At 39.0% G+C, this 12621-nt stretch overlaps 1 protein-coding gene across 2 annotated transcripts in view; it reads right to left on the bottom strand.

Annotated features, from left to right (window-relative positions):
* RSU1 (Ras suppressor protein 1) overlaps window positions 1-12621 on the bottom strand; it is a 118992-nt gene that overhangs the window by 90274 nt on the left and 16097 nt on the right. The gene's annotated exons all lie outside the window — the stretch shown is intronic.

Below are 12621 nucleotides of genomic sequence, written 5' to 3'. Positions count from 1 at the left end.
ATTTGGCAAAGAACTTGGAAGCTATACTTTGTGTCTGGCTATTAAAACGAAATAACAGATCCCACGCCAGTATTGTACTTTCTTGTTTGGATGGAGGAGCTGAAGGTATTTTGTGAGGGAGGAAAACATGGAAGACTAGCTTGAGACCAGACCTGCAGTAGGAAAGAGAGCGTTTTTTCCTACAACAGTTTATTTTCTAGTTCAATGCATCAGATTCATCTGCAACATAAAGGTATGCTCTCTTGGATTCAAAGGTGAGAAGACTAAAATTAATTCCCAGACTGATCTTTTAGTTAAACTGCACAAGTTCAGTATCTTCAGGCCTAAAGATCATTAGTAGTCAAGAAAAGCTGACTAGGCATGTAACGTGGTTCTTTGTTCTGAACTTTACATGACTTCAAGCGCATCCCTATTAGCATCGTACTGTTATGTCGCTAAATTCTTCCCAGATATATAGCAAACTCGGGCAAATTTTAAGAAATTCATGTTCTGGCAATACTGAATTCCACTCCAGTCATTCTCTTATCATGAGCTGTGAGAATGAACTGTCAGCATCTTGGTTCCATTCAACCCACATATTTACAGTAAGAGCCACAGTGTCTTAACAACTCTTCTAAGACCATCTGCTGCCCAGTGTCATTAACAACTAAACTCCTCCTCAGCAAATGCTAGTAAAATTTGGCAGTCCAACGCCTTTGCGTTCCCTTCTGAAGCTTCAGTCACATCATGAAGCCCCATTCATATCAAGTCACACTTCACAAAACCAGGAACAGCTTCCTTCTTCCTGTTCAATACTGGGAACTGCATCCAGTGATTCATTATGACAGCAATAGATTTCACCTTGAGTTCAATAGCTTGGTTAAGAGAAGAAAGAAAGAATCTACAAGCTGCACATCAAGGAATAAGACGACTTTCTTCAGAGTCGAAATGTGAATTTGCATTTGTTATGCTTCAAAGGGTTTAAAAACAAATAGGCTCTTTTTCCCCTCTGAAGTTAGTGGTGATTCTTTAGGAACTAAAATATCATATTCTAATCAGAGCAGCCTTTCTTTCAAGGCAGGTTTCCAAATTTTTTTCCTACATAAGAAGCAGCTGTGAAAAGTTCTGATATGATTTATGAAACACACACAGGAGGGATTAAATGCTACTATTCAAAGCCTGAATAGCGCCACATCTAAGTATCTTGGATCTGAACCTTAGTTCTCCTTCCACATCCAGAACTGGAAGCTATCATTAGACATCTATCTTGCTTACTCTTTCCTAGAAGTCTGATGTTGCCCTCTGTTGAGGGAGAGATACTGGGTTAGACACACCTTCTATAAGAGGCAGCTATCATGCAGAACAACACACTAAGAACATTTAAACCAGGTACGGAATTACAAGTGGTTCAGAGGTAACCCCTCCCAATAAAGTAAGGAGTCAGATACTTCTCATACTATTATTTTAGCACTGACTGACATTTACATCCAGCTCCTTTTGCACATCCGACATCTGTGAAAGGAGAAAGATCACAGAAAAAAATGGAAGACGACAAAAGGAGGTATACTGGTATCTGAGATTTTTTCTTTTCAATTTCACTCTGCCACTGTTCTGTCATTGGTAGAGGTTTTGGTACATATCCTCTTATGGTGGCAGAGCCGTTCATATGGCTACAAATGCATAGGCTTTCTGATAAATTCTCTATTTCTGCAAACAAACTCCAAGATTTTTTCCATCCACTTAAATCTTCTGTGAAGCCCTGGAAAACAAGAGGAATCCTCACAACTTTACAAGTAAACACACTCAAGTGCTTGCAGAATGAACTCTTCATTTGCTTTATCTAAAAGGTAGAGTCTTGCCACTTTTTGCATTCAGTAGTAACTGATTTAAAATACCCATCTCAACAATTCCTGTATTTGCTAAAACAAAATTATATGAAATTTTAGACTAGGAAGCTCAGGCTGAAGAAGTGACAGAAGAGTCAATGGCCACCCAAGTGGACAACTGAAATAATTCAGTAAAAATACAAGTCTCCATGAGAAAGAAAAATGGCATGCAAACTGAGATAAGCACTCCAATTCATTTATATTTTAACCTAGAACGTTCAAAAAAACCATTATCATACTGCAGTTTGGAAACCAGTATCTCTAATATTTACCTATTCATAAAACCATCTGCAAGTAAGCTTATTTCCTTCTCAGTAAATATAATTTAATGGCTCCAGAAAATCTCCCATTGAACTCAGAGGGTTTTGAATCACACATCAAGGGAATTAAGAATTTTAATTATGTAAAATAAGTTTAATTTTTCTTTGGCATTCACATTTTTAGAAATATCGTAAGCTGTAGAGTCCATGGTTTTTTAGAATGTTTCTTTAGCTGATGAACCAATTATGCAGTACCTAAGAACAGGACGTTCAGCAGTATTCCAAACCTTTAAAGGTTCTAGGGGAATATTTATCCAGAAGAGCTATTAAAATAGCACTACTTGTCAGAAAAGAGATTCATATGACTACGCCGGTTTCTCATTAAGTTATTCCACTTACAAGCTGGTCAAGAGTAATACACAGTAAAGAACGTAACATAGAACTTCCGAAACTGCTATTAGTCCTGGCAGTTGAACATAAATCCAAATTTAGTTTAGGGTTTTCCTCCAAAAGCATGAATGTACTTTTTAAACTTAAAGTAAAACCTGCTGGTTACAATATAATACGCCCATTCATTCTGCAAGCTGTTGCTAATCCAGTTACCTTCAACAGGAACTTCTCATGAGTAAGGATCCCTTATAGGAAAGGTCATAAAGACATGAAATGTTACTCACATTTCATGAGGGAGGAAGAATTTAAAATATTAAATATATAATGCGTTCTGTGCACCCAATATAACTGTATTCATAGAGCTGGAGTCATGTTTAGATTAACTTGACAAGGATTCTCCTACTGAGAGAGAGGCAATCAACTCCAGCAAAATGAAAGAGGAATTAGCACAAGGAGAATACACAGTTCTTGTTTTAAATATTCATAGGTGTGCTGATATCATACTTGGCAGTTAAGAGAATCCTTTTCTCAAGTGAAGCATACAGTACTTAATTTACACTTTACGTAGTTCAAATTTCCCCTTTTGCCCTCCCTCCCCACTCTCCCAAAGATGGATACTAACCTCTTTCATGTTAACATGAAAACATCAAAACAAACTTCTCTCCTCAATCTTCACCTCTTTCCAGAAATCAGCAGAGTTCTTTTTTTGCAATTATCTGCAGAAGCACTGCAGTTACCAAAATGCTCTTATGAACATGTTTTTCCAGATTATACTATAGCCCACTGATCTGCTACTGTGCTAACAAAGCAATTTAATCAATAAACAGTTTTAATTTAGAAGTCAGAGACTAAGGAGAAATGCCTTGAGCATAGGGAAAGCAAATAACAGATTGGGAATGAAGTGGCATCTAGTGAAGAACAAGAGAAAGGACAAAATACACGCTTGTCTCTGAGAGGAATGCTTAAAATACACTTAAGAGCTTGGAGAGAAAAGCTAGGAACCAAGGACAGACGTTAGAAAGAGCTGAAAATACACCATCTAACAGCAAGGAACCACTACCACACCAAATAGCTTAGCAAAAATTAGATTTTTGCTAGCTGATTTTATAGCAGCAACGGATAGTACTATTTGAGGGTGGGTAGGTATGAAGATGCAGATATAAACTTGTCCCCTCATTTCTACGTATAATCTTGAAGAAACTAGATTAGCCAAGCTTTTCAAATGAACTTGACACGTAAGTACTTTTAGTGCACCACAATATTTTCAGCTTTAAGTAATCATTTTGTGACCAGCACACAGTTAAGCCAAGATGCTTTATTATTTTCTTCATATGCTAAAAGAAAAATTGTGTGACACACCATGCAAAAAAGTTGAAGAATACAGGCTAAATTTCCTTGTTACAGGTCAGATCATCTATATGCACTGATATTTCAGCAGCAGGGAACGGCAGCTGGTGGTACAGAATGAAGTTGACAAAAATAACTTGTGCAGGACTAAAGAACTTTAACTGGTTAAATTGAGATTTATTAAGCCTCCAAATACAATCACAAATGGTCTCACTAAGTATCAGTGAGTCTTTCAGGTGGGCAGCTGTCTAAGTATGCTCTTTTCAGAGTTTCATACAACTGCACAACATCGGGCTTTAATTACATCAAACTAGCTGAAGTTCAGCATCCTCACCTTCCCCTCTGTCAGTATTCTTCCTACTCCAGTCCAGATGGCAGGTCTCAGACAGATAAAAGTCAGGCCTCACAGATCAAGGTCACTTTAGCTTCTTGCTCAGGAATATGTACTTACCTGCCTAAAAGGGCTTGATTATAGAACTATGCTTTCACTGTGAGAGTATCTAACAAGCAGTCCATAATTTTTAGTTTGTTTTTGGTGCAGTTTTACAAAGTTCATATTGCTGAAATGCTTGTAAAAAAATCTGACTCCTGTAGGACTGTTTTGCACCACTGCTTGGGACAGCTGACTTCTTCCTGCCATTCAGCATCATGTAGACTGCCACACTGACATGTTTACTAGGGAGACCAGTCATCTCAACATGCAAAGGGAAGAGGCATCAGTAAAGCTCACTGTTCAAAACCAGTGTCAGCACATATGTTCGTCAGCATACGTCAGCTCACACGTTTGTCTTATTCCAGCGATCAGAGCTGGAACGGAACTCAGCTCCTTCCTGTTGTGGGCTCTCTACACTCCCAAAGCAGTACTGAAGACAGCTTCTTTGAATCTCTATGGCATACAGTTGCCCTTGTGGCTGTGCATTCACTGGTTCAAGCCATCACCTGACCGTGCTTTTTCAACTTCCAGGTACAAATAGATATTCCTTGTAGACAAGAGAAACTACATGACAGCAAACTGCCCATCCTCAGATAAAGGTCACAAAACTATTTCACCCTAAGGGTTATTTTGTTTTAGAGCATTTTTGATAGAGGCACCAATGGTACAGTGTAAGAGGCCAGATGGATCAGTGGTCTGAAGGGAAATGCTATAACATTATCCACTTCAAATCAACACACCTGCTTACTACAGTAACCAGAACACACACACACACACACACACTGGAGACCAAAAGAAGAAAAACAAGCATATAAAACTAGATCCAATCTCCCCTCAGTCCAGACCAAATCTGTCTTCTCCTCTCTCCCCTTCAACGCTAGGGGGGAAAAAAAAAAAAAAAAAAAACACACACACCACCTCACTCTCAGCTTGTTAGACAGTAAATTCTTTAAGATGATATAGGATTAAGTTGTTTCATGAAGTGAGTTGACTTATACAAAATTCACTAGCTTTGAAGATGGCAAATTCAAAACAGCCTGTATTCGACAACAAGGAACTTCCAACAATTTTACACTGTGACCTGTATAGAGACAGGCAGATCTGAGGCTTTCACAAGACATTGCAATTATTTCAAATCACTGGGACGTAAAAGACAACAAGAATTCTGTACTAAAACACACCAGAAAAACATTCAAACTTGCAAAAAGGAGTTAATATGTTTGCAGATACCTTTTATTAAAAGAACAACTCACTAACTTCTGAAGTACTACTATTTGAAAGACAAGAAAAAAATGATTTGCTTGTGTCTAGTGCTATATTTAGTATGTATACTTGCTTATGATGCAAAATTGACTTTGTTTCCATATAGCACCTACACTATTTATTTATGCTCAGACTGGAGTAACTTCATCATGCATTCTTTATACCATTACAGTGCAATGCTCCTTCATAAAATCTTGTTTCATTCTCCCAAAGCATCTTAAAACTAAAGACTATATATAACACTAAAATGCTCTACCATCTGTATCTTTGCAGAATGAAAAGGTATTTTCTCAGGGAGAAAAGAAGCAAATTAATACGGTATTTCATCTGGACACTTAAGCAGAAGTCAGAAGTGACAAATTGAGCTAGGCATATGCATCAGGCTCCCCTTTTCCCTGCCTCCCGTATCTTTATGAATGCAATGCACAGAGGGGCATTACCCTTTAGAGATCTCCACACCAGAAATAGGAAGCATATACACACATCAAAATATACAACAATAATGACAGATTTACAGTTCTCTTAAATCAAGTGCCACTCCTAAGGATGGTTGAGAGGCCACTGTGTTAGACAGAAGTCTTGTCCTTTGGACTTGACCTTAGCTTCAAACCTTATACAAACAGCTTGCTCTCACCAGCTCGGGGGTATAGCACATCAGTACAACAGCATAGAATAATTTACCAGAAGAACCACAGAGAGTTCCCAAAGTAGAGGGGAACACACAAGCAAAACCCAACAGATAAAACATACATGGGCATCTAGTTCTTCCCACAATTCAGCAGGTTTGCTACCTAAATAACTTGATACCAGGCAAAATACAATCTCAGACAATGAAAGTGGGACATACCATAACACATTTCAGCAGTTTGGAGAAAACAACGAATCTAGACTGGGAAGGAATTCAGGACAGACAAATTGCAGTGATTATAGTGCTCCTGAACTATCTTTAATACGTTTAGGTATACACTACAGCCAGAAAGGTGGCAACTCTCTATCCTGAAGTCCAGGTAACGAGTGACTTGTCAAGGCAGCAGCCTAATGCAAAAACAACATCGAGGGAATTTAGCAGTATGTTAATGAGACCAGGAGACAGTCAATGGGGTCCACAGTCATGAAGGAATAAGCTTCTGCGCTGGTCAAACAGGGAGAATAAGACAATTGAAACGGAAATAGGACAAAGAAGCAGTGAGCAGTCTGAACATCAGAAAAGAAGAAAGTAGAAGTTTTGAACTGTGGGATAACTGCTCTGCTGGGAGAAGGCAAAACGCACAGGGACGACAAAGAGCCACTATGTGTCTGTCAAAGAAGGAACATGACTAATGAGACAAAGCCATTCTGATAGGCTCACAAAGTCAGTTCAGCAACAAAATTCAGGTATGGAAATGGAAGCTAGCAGCAAAAAGCAAATGGATCATCTAACGAAAAGGGAAGGAGTAGGGATGAGGAAAAGTTACACTTGCGTATCTCGAGGAGGTTAAAAAGTGTTTAGGAAAGAGGAAAGCACAGCAATCCAGAAGGAAGGTGACAGAATGGGACAACAGGTACTAAATGGAAGGTGTCAGAAGCAAGATAATTGTTCCCACTCTCATATCATTCAGGCATTTGATGACTTTGGGCAAGGGGTCAGAGCAGAGTCATACAAATAGTCAGGAGAGTTATGAACAGCAGAGCACTTTTGAGGACATTTAACGGCAGCACAAGAATATGGTGAAACTAGCTAGCACAGGATCATCTAAGGTTAAGGTGACTGAGGAGCACAGCAAAACTAAGATACTATTCATCACCACCTACAAGGCAAACTGAATTGCTATTACAAATGAAAGAAACAGCTAAAGACATTTAAACAGTGACCTCTAATGGACAAATCACATAATACCAGTATTTCTGGTAACAGAAATACTTAGGGACTCCACCTACAACCAATATTGGGGCAAAAGCCACAATCTCTGAATAGATTATTCAAGTGATTACAGTGGTGGTTATTCTAATAGGCAGATAATTCAAGTAATTTTATTACAGTAGTTGCTCACAAGTTATCAACTGCAACTTACAGCATATCCCCCTAAAATAAGTGAAAATAAAACACATGAAGATAGCAGCACAACGGTTGCGTCTGCGTTGATGACCAACGCTCAGTTTTAAACTATAACTGCTGCCAATGCAAAAATAACCCTTAACATTCCAGCCTGCTTTCCAGTCACATTTACTTCTCCATGAGGTACAGGGCTGGAGTGCAGTTAATCTGAAAGCTCTTCAAGCACACTTTCAGTTCATATTGCAATACTGGGCTTTTAACCGTTTAACTTCACCAGCGTAACAAACAGGCATATTAAATGTGACTACATTTGGATATGCAATTATTTTCATACACTGTAGGTAACTGAAGAATACCTTGAGTTAGCATAATGGGCTAAAGTCTAAAGCTTCGGTACTACTTCACACTTTGTAGCAAAACAGTTCACAAAAGTTCCTCTGTAAGAAAGAGGGGCCAGGTAAGATGTTTCCTTAAAAAGAAATTTTCTTTATTGTTAATTCCATTACTGCTCACTTACACATCTAATGGCATAAAGGCACCAAAGAGCAAAGTCTAATGTCTGTCCTGCTGACTTCAGTTACAGCCTATGAAGGTACCTTCTTTCCAGTCAGAGGCAATCACTGTTTCTAGTGCATCCAATCATGTAAAAAGCCAAGTTCTCAAAATCAAAGCAAAATGAATGAAGATTTGTCTACTCTAATAAATAGAAGCTATACCCAACCTTCATCATAGCTGGGAGGAAACCACACCCCCCCCATCCATTATATTCTCCCTCCCAGAGCTCCAAAACATGCTGCTTGAAATCACTTGGTGCAAGTGCCAGAGTAGAAAAGATAACCAGTCCTTTGCAATTTCCCCTCCCTGCTCTAAGTTCCCTTGGACATCCCATTCTTCAATTCCTAACATCTCTCCCTCAAAACTGAGGGGAAATCAGAAGTTTGAACAAAGTAGGATGTTTGATTTCAAGAACTTCAGCAAGCAATTCCTGGATGCAAAACATCCATATAACTTCATGTAACTCCAAATTGTTGGAAACAATTGGAGTTCCAATTGTTCCACAAGAACTGCTGGAAACAAACTGCTGTTGGAAAACAGCAGAACACGCTACTGGCACGGCCACCCCAACCACCATGTCTGGTACATCCATCACGCAGCAGCAACCTAAGCGGAAGAATAAATATTGGGTGGTCCTGCAAAACATGCAAGTCTACGTTGACACTTGCGTTTCATTTGTCATCACGCAGCGGTGCCAGAGAGAACAGGTAGCCAAGGCAGTTTCCTTTCAAGTCTGCAGCAAAAATCCCACTTAAGGACTGCTTCACTCTCAAGTTTTTAAGTTAGAGTGCAAAAACCTTAATAGAATAGAGATCCGTAAAGCTATTAGTGTTGCCCAGACAGCATGAAAACAGTATTCGCAGTTTAGCTAAACAGATCAAACCCAGTTTCTACAGATGTCCTGTGGCTCTAACTCCCTCCTTCCCTCTCTAGCACAATCCTAATTCCTGACCATTATTCATGTCCCTATTAACAACCCCAATGAGCAGATGAATGACACCTATATATCACCCAGCTCTCACCAAATCAAACAAAGACAGCTTAGTTACATCCACCTAACATAACCCACCACACTGAAGGACAGATCTCCGCTACTCAGACACCGATTTTCACAGATCTGAGGAACGTTTATCAAGAACTTCCATTCTGTTTACAATTTGATGTTACCCAGTGGGTTCAAAAGATGCTTGGTCAGAGCAGACAATTTATGCATAAGCCCAATTGTCTTTAATTTTGCTTCTCGGCAAAGTTCGGCTCTAAATCACTAGATGATGGAACAAAAAAACCAGTATAGAGATAACTGGCCCATGTGTCTAAAGTAAGGTGAAAACAAAGACAAGTACTCACTTTCTCCCTCTACTTTCAACTGATTTGTCACTCGAGACCCTACAACCAAATCGTCCCAGGCTTCTAAGTACTTATGCAGCAACAGGCTCAACAAGACTGCAGAATCAGAAATATTCAGCCTTCCCTGGAGTTTTTGCTTCTGATTTTGAAGCTGTTCAAAAGAAAAAAAAAAATCCCCATGAAGCAGGAAAAGAACTGAAGTGTTTCACAAGTAACCTGGAACAGAAGCAGCAAGTTCAAGATTCCTTCATTAGCACAGCACTGGACAGCTGGAAAAAACAGCCCAATATACTCAAGAAAAATCAATGTGATTTGAGTACTTCTGATTAGGAATGATTTACAGACAGGTAAATGCAGAAACACTAGCAGTGTGAATAGCATACTAATGATATTAACAAAAGCATGCCACAAGAATATTCTAAGCAGTACGATGGATTTAATAGTGTTGTCCTCATACTTGCTAATGAAACTTTGCTTACCTCAGATAGATTTGGCTGGCAAAAACATGGGATATGGTTACATGAAAATATGCATATCTACTTTTTACATACATTTATTTTTCCAGATAGACATATTTACTCTAAACAGTAGAAAAAAAGAGAGCAAGCAGAACATTCACTTAAATGGCAGAGAACTGCAGAAGATGCTAATATGACCTTAGTGTAGCATGTCAAGTGTCACCGCCACCAGCTTCCTAGTCATTTTAAGAGCAATCTCCTAAGACAATTAATTACGCAGCAGAAATGATTAGGTCAAGCATGTCAAATACGAGAATATGAACTTGAAATTTAGCCTTTAAAAAATATGTGCTGTCTGTTTAAATGTCTACATCATAGTTTGTGAAAGAACAGTAAATTCCAGCCTTGATGAGTCACTTTTCAGGATAAGCAGTGTTTTCTTTTTTTTTTTCTTTTTAACCTTTCTATAAAGAAATCCAAACATCAATTAGATAGGTTAACAGTATCCCTTTTAGAGAGAACAGATATTTGCTTCCATATTCATATAGCCTGCTGATCTAAGTGCTACTTTCTTCTAAAATAGCAGATAAAACTTTTTAAAATAGAGTTTTAATGAGTCACAGTTTTAGAGTAGTGGTAGCCCAAAACTGGTATTTTGAAAACTAAAACTGCTTTACAAACTGGAGCTGTACAGATTTTTCTTGAATAGTGGAAATTAACCTCAACATATCCTTCTTGGGCATCCCACGCTACTATAGTTTTTTTTTCACCTTCCAATTGAGCCTTCAGCTGAAGACTTCCAACTATGACATAGGTTATTCATTTAGCTTTCAATTTTGGCATTCATGCTAAAGTATGCCATGCTCTGCAGGCTCAATTCACAGACAGCCAAGCCTTCTTTGATCTAAGTCTCCTCGCACCTGCCTTTTCCTCAGATCAAGACAGAGATCTGCTTCATGTCGTAGCCAGTTGTCTTCTCAGCTAAATTCACCCTCTAACTGCATTTAGTATTTGTCATGTGTGACATGCAAGAGGTGATCAAGCCCTTGGAAGTCTACTAGCTTTCAAGCATTGTTTTTTTTTTTTTTTTAAACACACATCCCACAGAAGAGAATAGTAAAGTTTACCAACAGTAATGCTTACAACTCTCTTAATCCTTGTGCCACAGGTCAGCAGTAATTCAGACAATAGAAAGTAGAGCAAATAACCAGCACCTGAGAGGTCTGCCTGGCAGCACCAGGTGGCATTCGCTTAATCCAGCTTTGGCTGAGTACGCGGACCTTGTCACACAGGCATTAGATAGAGATGAGTAAAATGAACTGCTATCTTAATGCACCCACAACGCTCCTACAGCTACAGAAAGAGCCAAAATGCCTAGATACAATTAACCACCTAGCTTTTAGACAGCTCAAGTTCAGACAAAGGCATCCCCACTCAGCAGGTATACCTTCTCTGGAAGAAAAGCAGTGACATGAAGGAAAATAGGAGCTGCCAGACTGGGTCAGACTAAAAATCCCTCCAGTCCAATATCCCAACTCCATCCGTGGCTAATAACAGATGCCACATAGCAATATGACCAAGGCCAACACACAGTAATGCTTTCCCAAAACACTCCCTCAGCTTCCAGTTATTTGCTACTCCATGACCTTGTAAACCTGAGGTGGATCTGTGCATTTAACACGTAAGACACTCTTCCTGACTTCATCCATGAATTTGCCTACCAATCCTTATTTACATGTGAGATAGCTGGAAACTGCAGGCCAAACTTATAATTAAATTGAGAGTTGTTTGGAAACTGTTACGGGGCAAAAAAGTGAGATGCCAATCTAGACACTATACAAAAGCAGGACCTATAATAGCTACTTCACGTTTCTCAGTCTTTCACATGCTGCCCATGCTTTTATCTATCTACCCTTTAAGCCACACATTAGTACTCAATAAACTGCCTCCAGAGAAGAGTAAGTATTCACATGGCATAATCTAAGAATATATTCATTTTTTTCCCACTCAGCCTAAATCCTACTCAAATGCCCAAAGCCTTAAACACTAAGACAAGCTTTTCACATTAATACATACCTTTTAAGTAACACATGCTATTTTATAGCTTATCCAGAAAACAATTTAGAGTTGGATAGGTTTTTTTCCCCAACCTCAACTTGTAAAGCATCTTTTAAGGATAGCCTGACAGATACTACAGCATTTGCCCAGTCATTTCCTCCAAGGTACACACCCTCTTTGGTAGTGCCAATCCTCCCCCCTCCAGCTCTTAAAAAAAAGAATTCCAAACAGAAAGGAATGGTTAAGAAAGAAATCCACTGGCATAAGCAGAGAGCAGACACAGACAAGCAGAAAGCCACCAAAACCAATACTTTTCTTCTATATACAAGAAGCACTGCAAAAGGGATCAGGTGAAACTTGTTGCAAAGAAGCAGGAATGTTTGCACAAGGTAGGGCCAAGTAATGCTGAAGCTTTCTTGTACAAAGAAATCATTTCTTTCGTCTCACAAAAGTCAGTTTGATACCTCTCTCCACTAAGCTAAGTCTCATGTTTATGCTGCTCTCATGACTTGAGATTCACCAACACCTCACTTGAGGACTTCTTTAATATGGGACAGGAGTAACCAGATAGTAACAGCTGAAGGTGCTGTATGCAAGTACAAGCAAGAGA

This window comes from Struthio camelus, chromosome 2 (assembly GCF_040807025.1).
Source record: "Struthio camelus isolate bStrCam1 chromosome 2, bStrCam1.hap1, whole genome shotgun sequence".
NCBI classification, from domain to species: Eukaryota; Metazoa; Chordata; class Aves; order Struthioniformes; family Struthionidae; genus Struthio; species Struthio camelus.
This window is presented reverse-complemented; position numbering and strand designations above follow the sequence as displayed.